Genomic DNA, 23,505 nt, shown 5'->3' with positions numbered 1-23,505 from the left:
TTGCGATATAGGAAAGCCGTTTATTTGTGTTCTTTGCTTTACAAATCCCAGCATGAAATGTGATTGTACTAACCAGACCTAATAGTGTGGACCCTCATGTTACATTGCAGCAAAACAGATTGATGCAACTCTTTTACCAATAAAGAGGTAGTCTTTTGCATTCCATTTTGTTGACTAACTAAAGTAATGTTTACAGTGCATATGAACCAAAGCAGATGTGTGTACTGGTACCTTAAAAACAGTCATGTTTGTGATTTTTTTCTGCCTTCATATCAGGATGTTCAGGAAGCAGATGACAATCATTAGAAAAAAAATTACATTTGCTCCAGGTGAGGCTTGAACTCACAACCTCGGCATTGCTCAACAGATACTGCCTTATAAGTACCGCGCGCTAACCGATTGCGCCACAGGAGCACATGGTCAAAGTGTATTATTTTTAGTTGAGTGATTTTAGCATCGAGTTGACTAAGTATATTAACTTGGTTTATTAATTTTAAATTAGTTACTTTTTAAATCCACTAAACTACTGCACCCAATACTAAAGTACCTAATAAAAGTAATATTCTAATCATAAGTTAATCAATTATATTGTGCATTTGTGTTATTGCCCAGTTTTATGTATCCTTAGGTGTATATTGCAATGAATTCATGCCATTGCTGTACAGTTCAATATTATCAAAATTGTAAAATAATTCCTGTTTATAAATAATTTCTGTTTATTTATCTTAAATAATATTTGCTATAAATATATGTAACTTCAATGTTGCATAGGGATAATATACACTATAATACCAAAAAGTGCAGTATCTTTAAATAAAAATAAGTTAAATCTCACTTGTGCTCTATATTTAAAGGTAAACATTGTTTTTTTGGTCTGTAGCACCTAAATTGTCAGTAAAGTCAGTGTCCAAAGAAATATAAAAAGCAGAAAATTACCCTTTTGATGACATGGATGAAAGGACTTCAAGAAACCCATCAGCAATTGCCATAGACATTGTTATTTTGTAGCCACTCTGATATTAAATTGCAATTAAAACTTAATAGGTATGTTTTGGTATATATGGATTTCATGCAATACCATTAAGACAGTCACCTGCATTGAAAAAAAGCATAACTTCTAGAATGAGAATGAGCATCAAAGGAACATGCATCCTAGATGAGACTGGAAGCCACAGTCCCAGGTGATAGCAAACTTATCCGGAAACTAATCCACAATGTCATCAGGATAAATGTCTGCTTTTAGATACAGGGCCATAATTTTGCAAGCTGAACAGTACCGGATTGTTAAGCAGATAAAAGTTTCTGGTGGAGCCATTTGTGCAGTATCAAGCAAGAATAAAGGGAACATCTCCAGTAATTATATGGATGAAATAAAGCCCAGATGAGACTTGAAACCACAATCCCTAGCTTAGGAGACCAGTGCCTTATCCATTAGGCCAGTGGGGCTTAGTAACATCTTTGTGTGAAACTGATTTTTTCATTAGTATAATCATTAATTGTTGCGATATAGGAATGCCGTTTATTTGTGTTCTTTGCTTTACAAATCCCAGCATGAAATGTGATTGTACTAACCAGACCTAATAGTGTGGACCCTCATGTTACATTGCAGCAAAACAGATTGATGCAACTCTTTTACCAATAAAGAGGTAGTCTTTTGCATTCCATTTTGTTGACTAACTAAAGTAATGTTTACAGTGCATATGAACCAAAGCAGATGTGTGTACTGGTACCTTAAAAACAGTCATGTTTGTGATTTTTTTCTGCCTTCATATCAGGATGTTCAGGTAGCAGATGATAATCTGATGACCTTAGAAAAAAAATTACATTTGCTACAGGTGAGGCTTGAACTCACAACCTCGGCATTGCTCAACAGATACTGTCTTATAAGTACCGCGCGCTAACCGATTGCGCCACAGGAGCACATGGTCAAAGTGTATTATTTTTAGTTGAGTGATTTTAGCATCGAGTTGACTAAGTATATTAACTTGGTTTATTAATTTTAAATTAGTTACTTTTTAAATCCACTAAACTACTGCACCCAATACTAAAGTACCTAATAAAAGTAATATTCTAATCATAAGTTAATCAATTATATTGTGCATTTGTGTTATTGCCCAGTTTTATGTATCCTTAGGTGTATATTGCAATGAATTCATGCCATTGCTGTACAGTTCAATATTATCAAAATTGTAAAATAATTCCTGTTTATAAATAATTTCTGTTTATTTATCTTAAATAATATTTGCTATAAATATATGTAACTTCAATGTTGCATAGGGATAATATACACTATAATACCAAAAAGTGCAGTATCTTTAAATAAAAATAAGTTAAATCTCACTTGTGCTCTATATTTAAAGGTAAACATTGTTTTTTTGGTCTGTAGCACCTAAATTGTCAGTAAAGTCAGTGTCCAAAGAAATATAAAAAGCAGAAAATTACCCTTTTGATGACATGGATGAAAGGACTTCAAGAAACCCATCAGCAATTGCCATAGACATTGTTATTTTGTAGCCACTCTGATATTAAATTGCAATTAAAACTTAATAGGTATGTTTTGGTATATATGGATTTCATGCAATACCATTAAGACAGTCACCTGCATTGAAAAAAAGCATAACTTCTAGAATGAGAATGAGCATCAAAGGAACATGCATCCTAGATGAGACTGGAAGCCACTGTCCCAGGTGATAGCAAACTTATCCGGAAACTAATCCACAATGTCATCAGGATAAATGTCTGCTTTTAGATACAGGGCCATAATTTTGCAAGCTGAACAGTACCGGATTGTTAAGCAGATAAAAGTTTCTGGTGGAGTCATTTGTGCAGTATCAAGCAAGAATAAAGGGAACATCTCCAGTAATTATATGGATGAAATAAAGCCCAGATGAGACTTGAAACCACAATCCCTAGCTTAGGAGACCAGTGCCTTATCCATTAGGCCAGTGGGGCTTAGTAACATCTTTGTGTGAAACTGATTTTTTCATTAGTATAATCATTAATTGTTGCGATATAGGAAAGCCGTTTATTTGTGTTCTTTGCTTTACAAATCCCAGCATGAAATGTGATTGTACTAACCAGACCTAATAGTGTGGACCCTCATGTTACATTGCAGCAAAACAGATTGATGCAACTCTTTTACCAATAAAGAGGTAGTCTTTTGCATTCCATTTTGTTGACTAACTAAAGTAATGTTTACAGTGCATATGAACCAAAGCAGATGTGTGTACTGGTACCTTAAAAACAGTCATGTTTGTGATTTTTTTCTGCCTTCATATCAGGATGTTCAGGTAGCAGATGATAATCATTAGAAAAAAAATTACATTTGCTCCAGGTGAAGCTTGAACTCACAACCTCGGCATTGCTCAACAGATACTGCCTTATAAGTACCGCGCGCTAACCGATTGCGCCACAGGAGCACATGGTCAAAGTGTATTATTTTTAGTTGAGTGATTTTAGCATCGAGTTGACTAAGTATATTAACTTGGTTTATTAATTTTAAATTAGTTACTTTTTAAATCCACTAAACTACTGCACCCAATACTAAAGTACCTAATAAAAGTAATATTCTAATCATAAGTTAATCAATTATATTGTGCATTTGTGTTATTGCCCAGTTTTATGTATCCTTAGGTGTATATTGCAATGAATTCATGCCATTGCTGTACAGTTCAATATTATCAAAATTGTAAAATAATTCCTGTTTATAAATAATTTCTGTTTATTTATCTTAAATAATATTTGCTATAAATATATGTAACTTCAATGTTGCATAGGGAAAATATACACTATAATACCAAAAAGTGCAGTATCTTTAAATAAAAATAAGTTAAATCTCACTTGTGCTCTATATTTAAAGGTAAACATTGTTTTTTTGGTCTGTAGCACCTAAATTGTCAGTAAAGTCAGTGTCCAAAGAAATATAAAAAGCAGAAAATTACCCTTTTGATGACTTGGATGAAAGGACTTCAAGAAACCCATCAGCAATTGCCATATACATTGTTATTTTGTAGCCACTCTGATAGTAAATTGCAATTAAAACTTAATAGGTATGTTTTGGTATATATGGATTTCATGCAATACCATTAAGACAGTCACCTGCATTGAAAAAAAGCATAACTTCTAGAATGAGAATGAGCATCAAAGGAACATGCATCCTACATGAGACTTGAAGCCACTGTCCCAGGTGATAGCAAATTTATCCGGAAACTAATCCACAATGTAATCAGGATAAATGTCTGCTTTTAGATACAGGGCCATAATTTTGCAAGCTGAACAGTACCGGATTGTTAAGCAGATAAAAGTTTCTGGTGGAGCCATTTGTGCAGTATCAAGCAAGAATAAAGGGAACATCTCCAGTAATTATATGGATGAAATAAAGCCCAGACGAGACTTGAAACCACAATCCCTAGCTTAGGAGGCCAGTGCCTTATCCATTAGGCCAGTGGGGCTTAGTAACATCTTTGTGTGAAACTGATTTTTTCATTAGTATAATCATTAATTGTTGCGATATAGGAAAGCCATTTATTTGTGTTCTTTGCTTTACAAATCCCAGCATGAAATGTGATTGTACTAACCAGACCTAATAGTGTGGACCCTCATGTTACATTGCAGCAAAACAGATTGATGTAACTCTTTTACCAATAAAGAGGTAGTCTTTTGCATTCCATTTTGTTGACTAACTAAAGTAATGTTTACAGTGCATATGAACCAAAGCAGATGTGTGTACTGGTACCTTAAAAACAGTCATGTTTGTGATTTTTTTCTGCCTTCATATCAGGATGTTCAGGTAGCAGATGATAATCATTAACTGATGACATTAGAAAAAAAATTACATTTGCTCCAGGTGAGGCTTGAACTCACAACCTCAGCATTGCTCAACAGATACTGTCTTATAAGTACTGCGCACTGACCGATTGCACCACATGAGCACATGGTCAAAGTGTATTATTTTTAGTTGAGTGATTTTAGCATCGAGTTGACTAAGTATATTAACTTGGTTTATTAATTTTAAATTAGTTACTTTTTAAATCCACTAAACTACTGCACCCAATACTAAAGTACCTAATAAAAGTAATATTCTAATCATAAGTTAATCAATTATATTGTGCATTTGTGTTATTGCCCAGTTTTATGTATCCTTAGGTGTATATTGCAATGAATTCATGCCATTGCTGTACAGTTCAATATTATCAAAATTGTAAAATAATTCCTGTTTATAAATAATTCCTGTTTATTTATCTTAAATAATATTTGCTATAAATATATGTAACTTCAATGTTGCATAGGGAAAATATACACTATAATACCAAAAAGTGCAGTATCTTTAAATAAAAATAAGTTAAATCTCACTTGTGCACTATATTTAAAGGTAAACATTGTTTTTTTGGTCTGTAGCACCTAAATTGTCAGTAAAGTCAGTGTGCAAAGAAATATAAAAAGCAGAAAATTACCCTTTTGATGACATGGATGAAAGGACTTCAAGAAACCCATCAGCAATTGCCATAGACATTGTTATTTTGTAGCCACTCTGATATTAAATTGCAATTAAAACTTAATAGGTATGTTTTGGTATATATGGATTTCATGCAATACCATTAAGACAGTCACCTGCATTGAAAAAAAGCATAACTTCTAGAATGAGAATGAGCATCAAAGGAACATGCATCCTAGATGAGACTTGAAGCCACTGTCCCAGGTGATAGCAAACTTATCCGGAAACTAATCCACAATGTCATCAGGATAAATGTCTGCTTTTAGATACAGGGCCATAATTTTGCAAGCTGAACAGTACCGGATTGTTAAGCAGATAAAAGTTTCTGGTGGAGCCATTTGTGCAGTATCAAGCAAGAATAAAGGGAACATCTCCAGTAATTATATGGATGAAATAAAGCCCAGATGAGACTTGAAACCACAATCCCTAGCTTAGGAGGCCAGTGCCTTATCCATTAGGCCAGTGGGGCTTAGTAACATCTTTGTGTGAAACTGATTTTTTCATTAGTATAATCATTAATTGTTGCGATATAGGAAAGCTGTTTATTTGTGTTCTTTGCTTTACAAATCCCAGCATGAAATGTGATTGTACTAACCAGACCTAATAGTGTGGACCCTCATGTTACATTGCAGCAAAACAGATTGATGCAACTCTTTTACCAATAAAGAGGTAGTCTTTTGCATTCCATTTTGTTGACTAACTAAAGTAATGTTTACAGTGCATATGAACCAAAGCAGATGTGTGTACTGGTACCTTAAAAACAGTCATGTTTGTGATTTTTTTCTGCCTTCATATCAGGATGTTCAGGTAGCAGATGATAATCATTAACTGATGACATTAGAAAAAAAATTACATTTGCTCCAGGTGAGGCTTGAACTCACAACCTCGGCATTGCTCAACAGATACTGTCTTATAAGTACTGCGCGCTGACCGATTGCACCACATAAGCACATGGTCAAAGTGTATTATTTTTAGTTGAGTGATTTTAGCATCGAGTTGACTAAGTATATTAACTTGGTTTATTAATTTTAAATTAGTTACTTTTTAAATCCACTAAACTACTGCACCCAATACTAAAGTACCTAATAAAAGTAATATTCTAATCATAAGTTAATCAATTATATTGTGCATTTGTGTTATTGCCCAGTTTTATGTATCCTTAGGTGTATATTGCAATGAATTCATGCCATTGCTGTACAGTTCAATATTATCAAAATTGTAAAATAATTCCTGTTTATAAATAATTCCTGTTTATTTATCTTAAATAATATTTGCTATAAATATATGTAACTTCAATGTTGCATAGGGAAAATATACACTATAATACCAAAAAGTGCAGTATCTTTAAATAAAAATAAGTTAAATCTCACTTGTGCACTATATTTAAAGGTAAACATTGTTTTTTTGGTCTGTAGCACCTAAATTGTCAGTAAAGTCAGTGTCCAAAGAAATATAAAAAGCAGAAAATTACCCTTTTGATGACATGGATGAAAGGACTTCAAGAAACCCATCAGCAATTGCCATAGACATTGTTATTTTGTAGCCACTCTGATATTAAATTGCAATTAAAACTTAATAGGTATGTTTTGGTATATATGGATTTCATGCAATACCATTAAGACAGTCACCTGCATTGAAAAAAAGCATAACTTCTAGAATGAGAATGAGCATCAAAGGAACATGCATCCTAGATGAGACTTGAAGCCACTGTCCCAGGTGATAGCAAATTTATCCGGAAACTAATCCACAATGTCATCAGGATAAATGTCTGCTTTTAGATACAGGGCCATAATTTTGCAAGCTGAACAGTACCGGATTGTTAAGCAGATGAAAGTTTCTGGTGGAGCCATTTGTGCAGTATCAAGCAAGAATAAAGGGAACATCTCCAGTAATTATATGGATGAAATAAAGCCCAGATGAGACTTGAAACCACAATCCCTAGCTTAGGAGGCCAGTGCCTTATCCATTAGGCCAGTGGGGCTTAGTAACATCTTTGTGTGAAACTGATTTTTTCATTAGTATAATCATTAATTGTTGCGATATAGGAAAGCCGTTTATTTGTGTTCTTTGCTTTACAAATCCCAGCATGAAATGTGATTGTACTAACCAGACCTAATAGTGTGGACCCTCATGTTACATTGCAGCAAAACAGATTGATGCAACTCTTTTACCAATAAAGAGGTAGTCTTTTGCATTCCATTTTGTTGACTAACTAAAGTAATGTTTACAGTGCATATGAACCAAAGCAGATGTGTGTTCTGGTACCTTAAAAACAGTCATGTTTGTGATTTTTTTCTGCCTTCATATCAGGATGGTCAGGTAGCAGATGATAATCATTAACTGATGACATTAGAAAAAAAATTACATTTGCTACAGGTGAGGCTTGAACTCACAACCTCGGCATTGCTCAACAGATACTGTCTTATAAGTACCGCGTGCTAACCGATTGCGCCACAGGAGCACATGGTCAAAGTGTATTATTTTTAGTTGAGTGATTTTAGCATCGAGTTGACTAAGTATATTAACTTGGTTTATTAATTTTAAATTAGTTACTTTTTAAATCCACTAAACTACTGCACCCAATACTAAAGTACCTAATAAAAGTAATTTTCTAATCATAAGTTAATCAATTATATTGTGCATTTGTGTTATTGCCCAGTTTTATGTATCCTTAGGTGTATATTGCAATGAATTCATGCCATTGCTGTACAGTTCAATATTATCAAAATTGTAAAATAATTCCTGTTTATAAATAATTCCTGTTTATTTATCTTAAATAATATTTGCTATAAATATATGTAACTTCAATGTTGCATAGGGAAAATATACACTATAATACCAAAAAGTGCAGTATCTTTAAATAAAAATAAGTTAAATCTCACTTGTGCTCTATATTTAAAGGTAAACATTGTTTTTTTGGTCTGTAGCACCTAAATTGTCAGTAAAGTCAGTGTCCAAAGAAATATAAAAAGCAGAAAATTACCCTTTTGATGACTTGGATGAAAGGACTTCAAGAAACCCATCAGCAATTGCCATAGACATTGTTATTTTGTAGCCACTCTGATAGTAAATTGCAATTAAAACTTAATAGGTATGTTTTGGTATATATGGATTTCATGCAATACCATTAAGACAGTCACCTGCATTGAAAAAAAGCATAACTTCTAGAATGAGAATGAGCATCAAAGGAACATGCATCCTAGATGAGACTTGAAGCCACTGTCCCAGGTGATAGCAAACTTATCCGGAAACTAATCTACAATGTAATCAGGATAAATGTCTGCTTTTAGATACAGGGCCATAATTTTGCAAGCTGAACAGTACCGGATTGTTAAGCAGATAAAAGTTTCTGGTGGAGCCATTTGTGCAGTATCAAGCAAGAATAAAGGGAACATCTCCAGTAATTATATGGATGCATAAAGCCCAGATGAGACTTGAAACCACAATCCCTAGCTTAGGAGGCCAGTGCCTTATCCATTAGGCCAGTGGGGCTTAGTAACATCTTTGTGTGAAACTGATTTTTTCATTAGTATAATCATTAATTGTTGCGATATAGGAAAGCCGTTTATTTGTGTTCTTTGCTTTACAAATCCCAGCATGAAATGTGATTGTACTAACCAGACCTAATAGTGTGGACCCTCATGTTACATTGCAGCAAAACAGATTGATGCAACTCTTTTACCAATAAAGAGTTAGTCTTTTGCATTCCATTTTGTTGACTAACTAAAGTAATATTTACAGTGCATATGAACCAAAGTAGATGTGTGTACTGGTACCTTAAAAACAGTCATGTTTGTGATTTTTTTCTGCCTTCATATCAGGATGTTCAGGTAGCAGATGATAATCATTAACTGATGACATTAGAAAAAAAATTACATTTGCTCCAGGTGAGGCTTGAACTCACAACCTCGGCATTGCTCAACAGATACTGTCTTATAAGTACCGCGGGCTAACCGATTGCACCACAGGAGCACATGGTCAAAGTGTATTATTTTTAGTTGAGTGATTTTAGCATCGAGTTGACTAAGTATATTAACTTGGTTTATTAATTTTAAATTAGTTACTTTTTAAATCCACTAAACTACTGCACCCAATACTAAAGTACCTAATAAAAGTAATATTCTAATCATAAGTTAATCAATTATATTGTGCATTTGTGTTATTGCCCAGTTTTATGTATCCTTAGGTGTATATTGCAATGAATTCATGCCATTGCTGTACAGTTCAATATTATCAAAATTGTAAAATAATTCCTGTTTATAAATAATTTCTGTTTATTTATCTTAAATAATATTTGCTAAAAGTATATGTAACTTCAATGTTGCATAGGGAAAATATACACTATAATACCAAAAAGTGCAGTATCTTTAAATAAAAATAAGTTAAATCTCACTTGTGCTCTATATTTAAAGGTAAACATTGTTTTTTTGGTCTGTAGCACCTAAATTGTCAGTAAAGTCAGTGTCCAAAGAAATATAAAAAGCAGAAAATTACCCTTTTGATGACATGGATGAAAGGACTTCAAGAAACCCATCAGCAATTGCCATAGACATTGTTATTTTGTAGTCACTCTGATATTAAATTGCAATTAAAACTTAATAGGTATGTTTTGGTATATATGGATTTCATGCAATACCATTAAGACAGTCACCTGCATTGAAAAAAAGCATAACTTCTAGAATGAGAATGAGCATCAAAGGAACATGCATCCTAGATGAGACTTGAAGCCACTGTCCCAGGTGATAGCAAACTTATCCAGAAACTAATCCACAATGTCATCAGGATAAATGTCTGCTTTTAGATACAGGGCCATAATTTTGCAAGCTGAACAGTACCGGATTGTTAAGCTGATAAAAGTTTCTGGTGGAGCCATTTGTGCAGTATCAAGCAAGAATAAAGGGAACATCTCCAGTAATTATATGGATGAATTAAAACCCAGATGAGACTTGAAACCACAATCCCTAGCTTAGGAGGCCAGTGCCTTATCCATTAGGCCAGTGGGGCTTAGTACCATCTTTGTGTGAAACTGATTTTTTCATTAGTATAATCATTAATTGTTGCGATATAGGAAAGCCGTTTATTTGTGTTCTTTGCTTTACAAATCCCAGCATGAAATGTGATTGTACTAACCAGACTTAATAGTGTGGACCCTCATGTTACATTGCAGCAAAATAGATTGATGCAACTCTTTTACCAATAAAGAGGTAGTCTTTTGCATTCCATTTTGTTGACTAACTAAAGTAATGTTTACAGTGCATATGAACCAAAGCAGATGTGTGTACTGGTACCTTAAAAACAGTCATGTTTGTGATTTTTTTCTGCCTTCATATCAGGATGTTCAGGTAGCAGATGATAATCATTAACTGATGACATTAGAAAAAAAATTACATTTGCTCCAGGTGAGGCTTGAACTCACAACCTCGGCATTGCTCAACAGATACTGTCTTATAAGTACTGTGCGCTGACCGATTGCACCACATGAGCACATGGTCAAAGTGTATTATTTTTAGTTGAGTGATTTTAGCATCGAGTTGACTAAGTATATTAACTTGGTTTATTAATTTTAAATTAGTTACTTTTTAAATCCACTAAACTACTGCACCCAATACTAAAGTACCTAATAAAAGTAATATTCTAATCATAAGTTAATCAATTATATTGTGCATTTGTGTTATTGCCCAGTTTTATGTATCCTTAGGTGTATATTGCAATGAATTCATGCCATTGCTGTACAGTTCAATATTATCAAAATTGTAAAATAATTCCTGTTTATAAATAATTCCTGTTTATTTATCTTAATTAATATTTGCTATAAATATATGTAACTTCAATGTTGCATAGGGAAAATATACACTATAATACTAAAAAGTGCAGTATCTTTAAATAAAAATAAGTTAAATCTCACTTGTGCTCTATATTTAAAGGTAAACATTGTTTTTTTGGTCTGTAGCACCTAAATTGTCAGTAAAGTCAGTGTCCAAAGAAATATAAAAAGCAGAAAATTACCCTTTTGATGACATGGATGAAAGGACTTCAAGAAACCCATCAGCAATTGCCATAGACATTGTTATTTTGTAGCCACTCTGATATTAAATTGCAATTAAAACTTAATAGGTATGTTTTGGTATATATGGATTTCATGCAATACCATTAAGACAGTCACCTGCATTGAAAAAAAGCATAACCTAGAATGAGAATGAGCATCAAAGGAACATGCATCCTAGATGAGACTTGAAGCCACTGTCCCAGGTGATAGCAAACTTATCCGGAAACTAATCCACAATGTCATCAGGATAAATGTCTGCTTTTAGATACAGGGCCATAATTTTGCAAGCTGAACAGTACCGGATTGTTAAGCAGATAAAAGTTTCTGGTGGAGCCATTTGTGCAGTATCAAGCAAGAATAAAGGGAACATCTCCAGTAATTATATGGATGAATTAAAACCCAGATGAGACTTGAAACCACAATCCCTAGCTTAGGAGGCCAGTGCCTTATCCATTAGGCCAGTGGGGCTTAGTAACATCTTTGTGTGAAACTGATTTTTTCATTAGTATAATCATTAATTGTTGCGATATAGGAAAGCCGTTTATTTGTGTTCTTTGCTTTACAAATCCCAGCATGAAATGTGATTGTACTAACCAGACTTAATAGTGTGGACCCTCATGTTACATTGCAGCAAAATAGATTGATGCAACTCTTTTACCAATAAAGAGGTAGTCTTTTGCATTCCATTTTGTTGACTAACTAAAGTAATGTTTACAGTGCATATGAACCAAAGCAGATGTGTGTACTGGTACCTTAAAAACAGTCATGTTTGTGATTTTTTTCTGCCTTCATATCAGGATGTTCAGGTAGCAGATGATAATCATTAACTGATGACATTAGAAAAAAAATTACATTTGCTCCAGGTGAGGCTTGAACTCACAACCTCGGCATTGCTCAACAGATACTGTCTTATAAGTACTGTGCGCTGACCGATTGCACCACATGAGCACATGGTCAAAGTGTATTATTTTTAGTTGAGTGATTTTAGCATCGAGTTGACTAAGTATATTAACTTGGTTTATTCATTTTAAATTAGTTACTTTTTAAATCCACTAAACTACTGCACCCAATACTAAAGTACCTAATAAAAGTAATATTCTAATCATAAGTTAATCAATTATATTGTGCATTTGTGTTATTGCCCAGTTTTATGTATCCTTAGGTGTATATTGCAATGAATTCATGCCATTGCTGTACAGTTCAATATTATCAAAATTGTAAAATAATTCCTGTTTATAAATAATTCCTGTTTATTTATCTTAATTAATATTTGCTATAAATATATGTAACTTCAATGTTGCATAGGGAAAATATACACTATAATACCAAAAAGTGCAGTATCTTTAAATAAAAATAAGTTAAATCTCACTTGTGCTCTATATTTAAAGGTAAACATTGTTTTTTTGGTCTGTAGCACCTAAATTGTCAGTAAAGTCAGTGTCCAAAGAAATATAAAAAGCAGAAAATTACCCTTTTGATGACATGGATGAAAGGACTTCAAGAAACCCATCAGCAATTGCCATAGACATTGTTATTTTGTAGCCACTCTGATATTAAATTGCAATTAAAACTTAATAGGTATGTTTTGGTATATATGGATTTTATGCAATACCATTAAGACAGTCACCTGCATTGAAAAAAAGCATAACTTCTAGAATGAGAATGAGCATCAAAGGAACATGCATCCTAGATGAGACTTGAAGCCACTGTCCCAGGTGATAGCAAACTTATCCGGAAACTAATCCACAATGTCATCAGGATAAATGTCTGCTTTTAGATACAGGGCCATAATTTTGCAAGCTGAACAGTACCGGAGTGTTAAGCAGATAAAAGTTTCTGGTGGAGCCATTTGTGCAGTATCAAGCAAGAATAAAGGGAACATCTCCAGTAATTATATGGATGAAATAAAGCCCAGATGAGACCTGAAACCACAATCCCTAGCTTAGGAGGCCAGTGCCTTATCCATTAGGCCAGTGGGGCTTAGTAACATCTTTGTGTGAAACTGATATTTTCATTAGTATAATCATTAATTGTTGCGATATAGGAGAGCCGTTTATTTGTGTTCTTTGCTTTACAAATCCCAGCATGAAATGTGATTGTACTAACCAGACCTAATAGTGTGGACCCTCATGTTACATTGCAGCAAAACAGATTGATGCAACTCTTTTACCAATAAAGAGGTAGTCTTTTGCATTCCATTTTGTTGACTAACTAAAGTAATGTTTACAGTGCATATGAACCAAAGCAGATGTATGTACCTTAAAAACAGTCATGTTTGTGATTTTTTTCTGCCTTCATATCAGGATGTTCAGGTAGCAGATGATAATCATTAACTGATGACATTAGAAAAAAAATTACATTTGCTCCAGGTGAGGCTTGAACTCACAACCTCGGCATTGCTCAACAGATACTGTCTTATAAGTACCGCACGCTAACCAATTGCGCCACAGGAGCACCTGGTCAAAGGGTATTATTTTTAGTTGAGTGATTTTAGCATCGAGTTGACTAAGTATATTAACTTGGTTTATTAATTTTAAATTAGTTACTTTTTAAATCCACTAAACTACTGCACCCAATACTAAAGTACCTAATAAAAGTAATATTCTGATCATAAGTTAATCAATTATATTGTGCATTTGTGTTATTGCCCAGTTTTATGTATCCTTAGGTGTATATTGCAATGAATTCATGCCATTGCTGTACAGTTCAATATTATCAAAATTGTAAAATAATTCCTGTTTATAAATAATTCCTGTTTATTTATCTTAAATAATATTTGCTATAAATATATGTAACTTCAATGTTGCATAGGGAAAATATACACTATAATACCAAAAAGTGCAGTATCTTTAAATAAAAATAAGTTAAATCTCACTTGTGCTCTATATTTAAAGGTAAACATTGTTTTTTTGGTCTGTAGCACCTAAATTGTCAGTAAAGTCAGTGTCCAAAGAAATATAAAAAGCAGAAAATTACCCTTTTGATGACATGGATGAAAGGACTTCAAGAAACCCATCAGCAATTGCCATAGACATTGTTATTTTGTAGCCACTCTGATATTAAATTGCAATTAAAACTTAATCGGTATGTTTTGGTATATATGGATTTCATGCAATACCATTAAGACAGTCACCTGCATTGAAAAAAAGCATAACTTCTAGAATGAGAATGAGCATCAAAGGAACATGCATCCTAGATGAGACTTGAAGCCACTGTCCCAGGTGATAGCAAACTTATCCGGAAACTAATCCACAATGTCATCAGGATAAATGTCTGCTTTTAGATACAGGGCCATAATTTTGCAAGCTGAACAGTACCGGATTGTTAAGCAGATAAAAGTTTCTGGTGGAGCCATTTGTGCAGTATCAAGCAAGAATAAAGGGAACATCTCCAGTAATTATATGGATGAATTAAAACCCAGATGAGACTTGAAACCACAATCCCTAGCTTAGGAGGCCAGTGCCTTATCCATTAGGCCAGTGGGGCTTAGTAACATCTTTGTGTGAAACTGATTTTTTCATTAGTATAATCATTAATTGTTGCGATATAGGAAAGCCGTTTATTTGTGTTCTTTGCTTTACAAATCCCAGCATGAAATGTGATTGTACTAACCAGACTTAATAGTGTGGACCCTCATGTTACATTGCAGCAAAATAGATTGATGCAACTCTTTTACCAATAAAGAGGTAGTCTTTTGCATTCCATTTTGTTGACTAACTAAAGTAATGTTTACAGTGCATATGAACCAAAGCAGATGTGTGTACTGGTACCTTAAAAACAGTCATGTTTGTGATTTTTTTCTGCCTTCATATCAGGATGTTCAGGTAGCAGATGATAATCATTAACTGATGACATTAGAAAAAAAATTACATTTGCTCCAGGTGAGGCTTGAACTCACAACCTCGGCATTGCTCAACAGATACTGTTTTATAAGTACTGTGCGCTGACCGATTGCACCACATGAGCACATGGTCAAAGTGTATTATTTTTAGTTGAGTGATTTTAGCATCGAGTTGACTAAGTATATTAACTTGGTTTATTAATTTTAAATTAGTTACTTTTTAAATCCACTAAACTACTGCACCCAATACTAAAGTACCTAATAAAAGTAATATTCTAATCATAAGTTAATCAATTATATTGTGCATTTGTGTTATTGCCCAGTTTTATGTATCCTTAGGTGTATATTGCAATGAATTCATGCCATTGCTGTACAGTTCAATATTATCAAAATTGTAAAATAATTCCTGTTTATAAATAATTCCTGTTTATTTATCTTAATTAATATTTGCTATAAATATATGTAACTTCAATGTTGCATAGGGAAAATATACACTATAATACCAAAAAGTGCAGTATCTTTAAATAAAAATAAGTTAAATCTCACTTGTGCTCTATATTTAAAGGTAAACATTGTTTTTTTGGTCTGTAGCACCTAAATTGTCAGTAAAGTCAGTGTCCAAAGAAATATAAAAAGCAGAAAATTACCCTTTTGATGACATGGATGAAAGGACTTCAAGAAACCCATCAGCAATTGCCATAGACATTGTTATTTTGTAGCCACTCTGATATTAAATTGCAATTAAAACTTAATAGGTATGTTTTGGTATATATGGATTTATTCAATACCATTAAGACAGTCACCTGCATTGAAAAAAAGCATAACTTCTAGAATGAGAATGAGCATCAAAGGAACATGCATCCTAGATGAGACTTGAAGCCACTGTCCCAGGTGATAGCAAACTTATCCGGAAACTAATCCACAATGTCATCAGGATAAATGTCTGCTTTTAGATACAGGGCCATAATTTTGCAAGCTGAACAGTACCGGATTGTTAAGCAGATAAAAGTTTCTGGTGGAGCCATTTGTGCAGTATCAAGCAAGAATAAAGGGAACATCTCCAGTAATTATATGGATGAATTAAAACCCAGATGAGACTTGAAACCACAATCCCTAGCTTAGGAGGCCAGTGCCTTATCCATTAGGCCAGTGGGGCTTAGTAACATCTTTGTGTGAAACTGATTTTTTCATTAGTATAATCATTAATTGTTGCGATATAGGAAAGCCGTTTATTTGTGTTCTTTGCTTTACAAATCCCAGCATGAAATGTGATTGTACTAACCAGACTTAATAGTGTGGACCCTCATGTTACATTGCAGCAAAATAGATTGATGCAACTCTTTTACCAATAAAGAGGTAGTCTTTTGCATTCCATTTTGTTGACTAACTAAAGTAATGTTTACAGTGCATATGAACCAAAGCAGATGTGTGTACTGGTACCTTAAAAACAGTCATGTTTGTGATTTTTTTCTGCCTTCATATCAGGATGTTCAGGTAGCAGATGATAATCATTAACTGATGACATTAGAAAAAAAATTACATTTGCTCCAGGTGAGGCTTGAACTCACAACCTCGGCATTGCTCAACAGATACTGTCTTATAAGTACTGTGCGCTGACCGATTGCACCACATGAGCACATGGTCAAAGTGTATTATTTTTAGTTGAGTGATTTTAGCATCGAGTTGACTAAGTATATTAACTTGGTTTATTAATTTTAAATTAGTTACTTTTTAAATCCACTAAACTACTGCACCCAATACTAAAGTACCTAATAAAAGTAATATTCTAATCATAAGTTAATCAATTATATTGTGCATTTGTGTTATTGCCCAGTTTTATGTATCCTTAGGTGTATATTGCAATGAATTCATGCCATTGCTGTACAGTTCAATATTATCAAAATTGTAAAATAATTCCTGTTTATAAATAATTCCTGTTTATTTATCTTAATTAATATTTGCTATAAATATATGTAACTTCAATGTTGCATAGGGAAAATATACACTATAATACCAAAAAGTGCAGTATCTATAAATAAAAATAAGTTAAATCTCACTTGTGCTCTATATTTAAAGGTAAACATTGTTTTTTTGGTCTGTAGCACCTAAATTGTCAGTAAAGTCAGTGTCCAAAGAAATATAAAAAGCAGAAAATTACCCTTTTGATGACATGGATGAAAGGACTTCAAGAAACCCATCAGCAATTGCCATAGACATTGTTATTTTGTAGCCACTCTGATATTAAATTGCAATTAAAACTTAATAGGTATGTTTTGGTATATATGGATTTTATGCAATACCATTAAGACAGTCACCTGCATTGAAAAAAAGCATAACTTCTAGAATGAGAATGAGCATCAAAGGAACATGCATCCTAGATGAGACTTGAAGCCACTGTCCCAGGTGATAGCAAACTTATCCGGAAACTAATCCACAATGTCATCAGGATAAATGTCTGCTTTTAGATACAGGGCCATAATTTTGCAAGCTGAACAGTACCGGAGTGTTAAGCAGATAAAAGTTTCTGGTGGAGCCATTTGTGCAGTATCAAGCAAGAATAAAGGGAACATCTCCAGTAATTATATGGATGAAATAAAGCCCAGATGAGACCTGAAACCACAATCCCTAGCTTAGGAGGCCAGTGCCTTATCCATTAGGCCAGTGGGGCTTAGTAACATCTTTGTGTGAAACTGATATTTTCATTAGTATAATCATTAATTGTTGCGATATAGGAGAGCCGTTTATTTGTGTTCTTTGCTTTACAAATCCCAGCATGAAATGTGATTGTACTAACCAGACCTAATAGTGTGGACCCTCATGTTACATTGCAGCAAAACAGATTGATGCAACTCTTTTACTAATAAAGAGGTAGTCTTTTGCATTCCATTTTGTTGACTAACTAAAGTAATGTTTACAGTGCATATGAACCAAAGCAGATGTATGTACTGGTACCTTAAAAACAGTCATGTTTGTGATTTTTTTCTGCCTTCATATCAGGATGTTCAGGTAGCAGATGATAATCATTAACTGATGACATTAGAAAAAAAATTACATTTGCTCCAGGTGAGGCTTGAACTCACAACCTCGGCATTGCTCAACAGATACTGTCTTATAAGTACCGCACGCTAACCAATTGCGCCACAGGAGCACCTGGTCAAAGGGTATTATTTTTAGTTGAGTGATTTTAGCATCGAGTTGACTAAGTATATTAACTTGGTTTATTAATTTTAAATTAGTTACTTTTTAAATCCACTAAACTACTGCACCCAATACTAAAGTACCTAATAAAAGTAATATTCTGATCATAAGTTAATCAATTATATTGTGCATTTGTGTTATTGCCCAGTTTTATGTATCCTTAGGTGTATATTGCAATGAATTCATGCCATTGCTGTACAGTTCAATATTATCAAAATTGTAAAATAATTCCTGTTTATAAATAATTCCTGTTTATTTATCTTAATTAATATTTGCTATAAATATATGTAACTTCAATGTTGCATAGGGAAAATATACACTATAATACCAAAAAGTGCAGTATCTTTAAATAAAAATAAGTTAAATCTCACTTGTGCTCTATATTTAAAGGTAAACATTGTTTTTTTGGTCTGTAGCACCTAAATTGTCAGTAAAGTCAGTGTCCAAAGAAATATAAAAAGCAGAAAATTACCCTTTTGATGACATGGATGAAAGGACTTCAAGAAACCCATCAGCAATTGCCATAGACATTGTTATTTTGTAGCCACTCTGATATTAAATTGCAATTAAAACTTAATAGGTATGTTTTGGTATATATGGATTTATTCAATACCATTAAGACAGTCACCTGCATTGAAAAAAAGCATAACTTCTAGAATGAGAATGAGCATCAAAGGAACATGCATCCTAGATGAGACTTGAAGCCACTGTCCCAGGTGATAGCAAACTTATCCGGAAACTAATCCACAATGTCATCAGGATAAATGTCTGCTTTTAGATACAGGGCCATAATTTTGCAAGCTGAACAGTACCGGATTGTTAAGCAGATAAAAGTTTCTGGTGGAGCCATTTGTGCAGTATCAAGCAAGAATAAAGGGAACATCTCCAGTAATTATATGGATGAATTAAAACCCAGATGAGACTTGAAACCACAATCCCTAGCTTAGGAGGCCAGTGCCTTATCCATTAGGCCAGTGGGGCTTAGTAACATCTTTGTGTGAAACTGATTTTTTCATTAGTATAATCATTAATTGTTGCGATATAGGAAAGCCGTTTATTTGTGTTCTTTGCTTTACAAATCCCAGCATGAAATGTGATTGTACTAACCAGACTTAATAGTGTGGACCCTCATGTTACATTGCAGCAAAATAGATTGATGCAACTCTTTTACCAATAAAGAGGTAGTCTTTTGCATTCCATTTTGTTGACTAACTAAAGTAATGTTTACAGTGCATATGAACCAAAGCAGATGTGTGTACTGGTACCTTAAAAACAGTCATGTTTGTGATTTTTTTCTGCCTTCATATCAGGATGTTCAGGTAGCAGATGATAATCATTAACTGATGACATTAGAAAAAAAATTACATTTGCTCCAGGTGAGGCTTGAACTCACAACCTCGGCATTGCTCAACAGATACTGTCTTATAAGTACTGTGCGCTGACCGATTGCACCACATGAGCACATGGTCAAAGTGTATTATTTTTAGTTGAGTGATTTTAGCATCGAGTTGACTAAGTATATTAACTTGGTTTATTAATTTTAAATTAGTTACTTTTTAAATCCACTAAACTACTGCACCCAATACTAAAGTACCTAATAAAAGTAATATTCTAATCATAAGTTAATCAATTATATTGTGCATTTGTGTTATTGCCCAGTTTTATGTATCCTTAGGTGTATATTGCAATGAATTCATGCCATTGCTGTACAGTTCAATATTATCAAAATTGTAAAATAATTCCTGTTTATAAATAATTCCTGTTTATTTATCTTAATTAATATTTGCTATAAATATATGTAACTTCAATGTTGCATAGGGAAAATATACACTATAATACCAAAAAGTGCAGTATCTTTAAATAAAAATAAGTTAAATCTCACTTGTGCTCTATATTTAAAGGTAAACATTGTTTTTTTGGTCTGTAGCACCTAAATTGTCAGTAAAGTCAGTGTCCAAAGAAATATAAAAAGCAGAAAATTACCCTTTTGATGACATGGATGAAAGGACTTCAAGAAACCCATCAGCAATTGCCATAGACATTGTTATTTTGTAGCCACTCTGATATTAAATTGCAATTAAAACTTAATAGGTATGTTTTGGTATATATGGATTTTATGCAATACCATTAAGACAGTCACCTGCATTGAAAAAAAGCATAACTTCTAGAATGAGAATGAGCATCAAAGGAACATGCATCCTAGATGAGACTTGAAGCCACTGTCCCAGGTGATAGCAAACTTATCCGGAAACTAATCCACAATGTCATCAGGATAAATGTCTGCTTTTAGATACAGGGCCATAATTTTGCAAGCTGAACAGTACCGGAGTGTTAAGCAGATAAAAGTTTCTGGTGGAGCCATTTGTGCAGTATCAAGCAAGAATAAAGGGAACATCTCCAGTAATTATATGGATGAAATAAAGCCCAGATGAGACCTGAAACCACAATCCCTAGCTTAGGAGGCCAGTGCCTTATCCATTAGGCCAGTGGGGCTTAGTAACATCTTTGTGTGAAACTGATATTTTCATTAGTATAATCATTAATTGTTGCGATATAGGAGAGCCGTTTATTTGTGTTCTTTGCTTTACAAATCCCAGCATGAAATGTGATTGTACTAACCAGACCTAATAGTGTGGACCCTCATGTTACATTGCAGCAAAACAGATTGATGCAACTCTTTTACCAATAAAGAGGTAGTCTTTTGCATTCCATTTTGTTGACTAACTAAAGTAATGTTTACAGTGCATATGAACCAAAGCAGATGTATGTACTGGTACCTTAAAAACAGTCATGTTTGTGATTTTTTTCTGCCTTCATATCAGGATGTTCAGGTAGCAGATGATAATCATTAACTGATGACATTAGAAAAAAAATTACATTTGCTCCAGGTGAGGCTTGAACTCACAACCTCGGCATTGCTCAACAGATACTGTCTTATAAGTACCGCACGCTAACCGATTGCGCCACAGGAGCACATGGTCAAAGTGTATTATTTTTAGTTGAGTGATTTTAGCATCGAGTTGACTAAGTATATTAACTTGGTTTATTAATTTTAAATTAGTTACTTTTTAAATCCACTAAACTACTGCACCCAATACTAAAGTACCTAATAAAAGTAATATTCTGATCATAAGTTAATCAATTATATTGTGCATTTGTGTTATTGCCCAGTTTTATGTATCCTTAGGTGTATATTGCAATGAATTCATGCCATTGCTGTACAGTTCAATATTATCAAAATTGTAAAATAATTCCTGTTTATAAATAATTCCTGTTTATTTATCTTAAATAATATTTGCTATAAATATATGTAACTTCAATGTTGCATAGGGAAAATATACACTATAATACCAAAAAGTGCAGTATCTTTAAATAAAAATAAGTTAAATCTCACTTGTGCTCTATATTTAAAGGTAAACATTGTTTTTTTGGTCTGTAGCACCTAAATTGTCAGTAAAGTCAGTGTCCAAAGAAATATAAAAAGCAGAAAATTACCCTTTTGATGACATGGATGAAAGGACTTCAAGAAACCCATCAGCAATTGCCATAGACATTGTTATTTTGTAGCCACTCTGATATTAAATTGCAATTAAAACTTAATAGGTATGTTTTGGTATATATGGATTTCATGCAATACCATTAAGACAGTCACCTGCATTGAAAAAAAGCATAACTTCTAGAATGAGAATGAGCATCAAAGGAACATGCATCCTAGATGAGACTTGAAGCCACTGTCCCAGGTGATAGCAAACTTATCCGGAAACTAATCCACAATGTCATCAGGATAAATGTTTGCTTTTAGATACAGGGCCATAATTTTGCAAGCTGAACAGTACCATATTGTTAAGCAGATAAAAGTTTCTGGTGGAGCCATTTGTGCAGTATCAAGCAAGAATAAAGGGAACATCTCCAGTAATTATATGGATGAAATAAAGCCCAGATGAGACTTGAAACCACAATCCCTAGCTTAGGAGGCCAGTGCCTTATCCATTAGGCCAGTGGGGCTTAGTAACATCTTTGTGTGAAACTGATTTTTTCATTAGTATAATCATTAATTGTTGCGATATAGGAAAGCCATTTATTTGTGTTCTTTGCTTTACAAATCCCACCATGAAATGTGATTGTACTAACCAGACCTAATAGTGTGGACCCTCATGTTACATTGCAGCAAAACAGATTGATGCAACTCTTTTACCAATAAAGAGGTAGTCTTTTGCATTCCATTTTGTTGACTAACTAAAGTAATGTTTACAGTGCATATGAACCAAAGCAGATGTGTGTACTGGTACCTTAAAAACAGTCATGTTTGTGATTTTTTTCTGCCTTCATATCAGGATGTTCAGGTAGCAGATGATAATCATTAACTGATGACATTAGAAAAAAAATTACATTTGCTCCAGGTGAGGCTTGAACTCACAACCTCGGCATTGCTCAACAGATACTGTCTTATAAGTACTGCGTGCTGACAGATTGCACCACATAAGCACATGGTCAAAGTGTATTATTTTTAGTTGAGTGATTTTAGCATCGAGTTGACTAAGTAAATTAACTTGGTTTATTAATTTTAAATTAGTTACTTTTTAAATCCACTAAACTACTGCACCCAATACTAAAGTACCTAATAAAAGTAATATTCTAATCATAAGTTAATCAATTATATTGTGCATTTGTGTTATTGCCCAGTTTTATGTATCCTTAGGTGTATATTGCAATGAATTCATGCCATTGCTGTACAGTTCAATATTATCAAAATTGTAAAATAATTCCTGTTTATAAATAATTCCTGTTTATTTATCTTAATTAATATTTGCTATAAATATATGTAACTTCAATGTTGCATAGGGAAAATATACACTATAATACCAAAAAGTGCAGTATCTTTAAATAAAAATAAGTTAAATCTCACTTGTGCTCTATATTTAAAGG

The 23,505-nt window shown here is 33.4% G+C and overlaps 7 non-coding genes across 7 annotated transcripts; all 7 read right to left on the bottom strand.

Moving 5' to 3' along the window:
- Positions 1 to 321: 321 nt before the first annotated feature.
- Positions 322 to 414, bottom strand: TRNAI-UAU (transfer RNA isoleucine (anticodon UAU)). The gene is given in 2 exon segments: positions 322 to 357; positions 377 to 414. It is a non-coding gene; the product is annotated as a tRNA-Ile (tRNA).
- A 1,413-nt stretch (positions 415 to 1,827) lies between these two features.
- Positions 1,828 to 1,920, bottom strand: TRNAI-UAU (transfer RNA isoleucine (anticodon UAU)). The gene is given in 2 exon segments: positions 1,828 to 1,863; positions 1,883 to 1,920. It is a non-coding gene; the product is annotated as a tRNA-Ile (tRNA).
- Positions 1,921 to 3,326: 1,406 nt separating this feature from the next.
- Positions 3,327 to 3,419, bottom strand: TRNAI-UAU (transfer RNA isoleucine (anticodon UAU)). The gene is given in 2 exon segments: positions 3,327 to 3,362; positions 3,382 to 3,419. It is a non-coding gene; the product is annotated as a tRNA-Ile (tRNA).
- Positions 3,420 to 9,373: 5,954 nt separating this feature from the next.
- On the bottom strand, positions 9,374 to 9,466 carry TRNAI-UAU (transfer RNA isoleucine (anticodon UAU)). The gene is given in 2 exon segments: positions 9,374 to 9,409; positions 9,429 to 9,466. It is a non-coding gene; the product is annotated as a tRNA-Ile (tRNA).
- Positions 9,467 to 13,901: 4,435 nt separating this feature from the next.
- TRNAI-UAU (transfer RNA isoleucine (anticodon UAU)) lies at positions 13,902 to 13,994 on the bottom strand. Its single transcript is given in 2 exon segments — positions 13,902 to 13,937; positions 13,957 to 13,994. It is a non-coding gene; the product is annotated as a tRNA-Ile (tRNA).
- A 4,442-nt stretch (positions 13,995 to 18,436) lies between these two features.
- TRNAI-UAU (transfer RNA isoleucine (anticodon UAU)) lies at positions 18,437 to 18,529 on the bottom strand. The gene is given in 2 exon segments: positions 18,437 to 18,472; positions 18,492 to 18,529. It is a non-coding gene; the product is annotated as a tRNA-Ile (tRNA).
- A 2,930-nt stretch (positions 18,530 to 21,459) lies between these two features.
- Positions 21,460 to 21,552, bottom strand: TRNAI-UAU (transfer RNA isoleucine (anticodon UAU)). Its single transcript is given in 2 exon segments — positions 21,460 to 21,495; positions 21,515 to 21,552. It is a non-coding gene; the product is annotated as a tRNA-Ile (tRNA).
- Positions 21,553 to 23,505: the final 1,953 nt, after the last annotated feature.

This window comes from Taudactylus pleione, unplaced genomic scaffold (assembly GCF_031769625.1).
Source record: "Taudactylus pleione unplaced genomic scaffold, aTauple2 ptg000473l, whole genome shotgun sequence".
Classification (NCBI taxonomy): Eukaryota; Metazoa; Chordata; class Amphibia; order Anura; family Myobatrachidae; genus Taudactylus; species Taudactylus pleione.
This window is presented reverse-complemented; position numbering and strand designations above follow the sequence as displayed.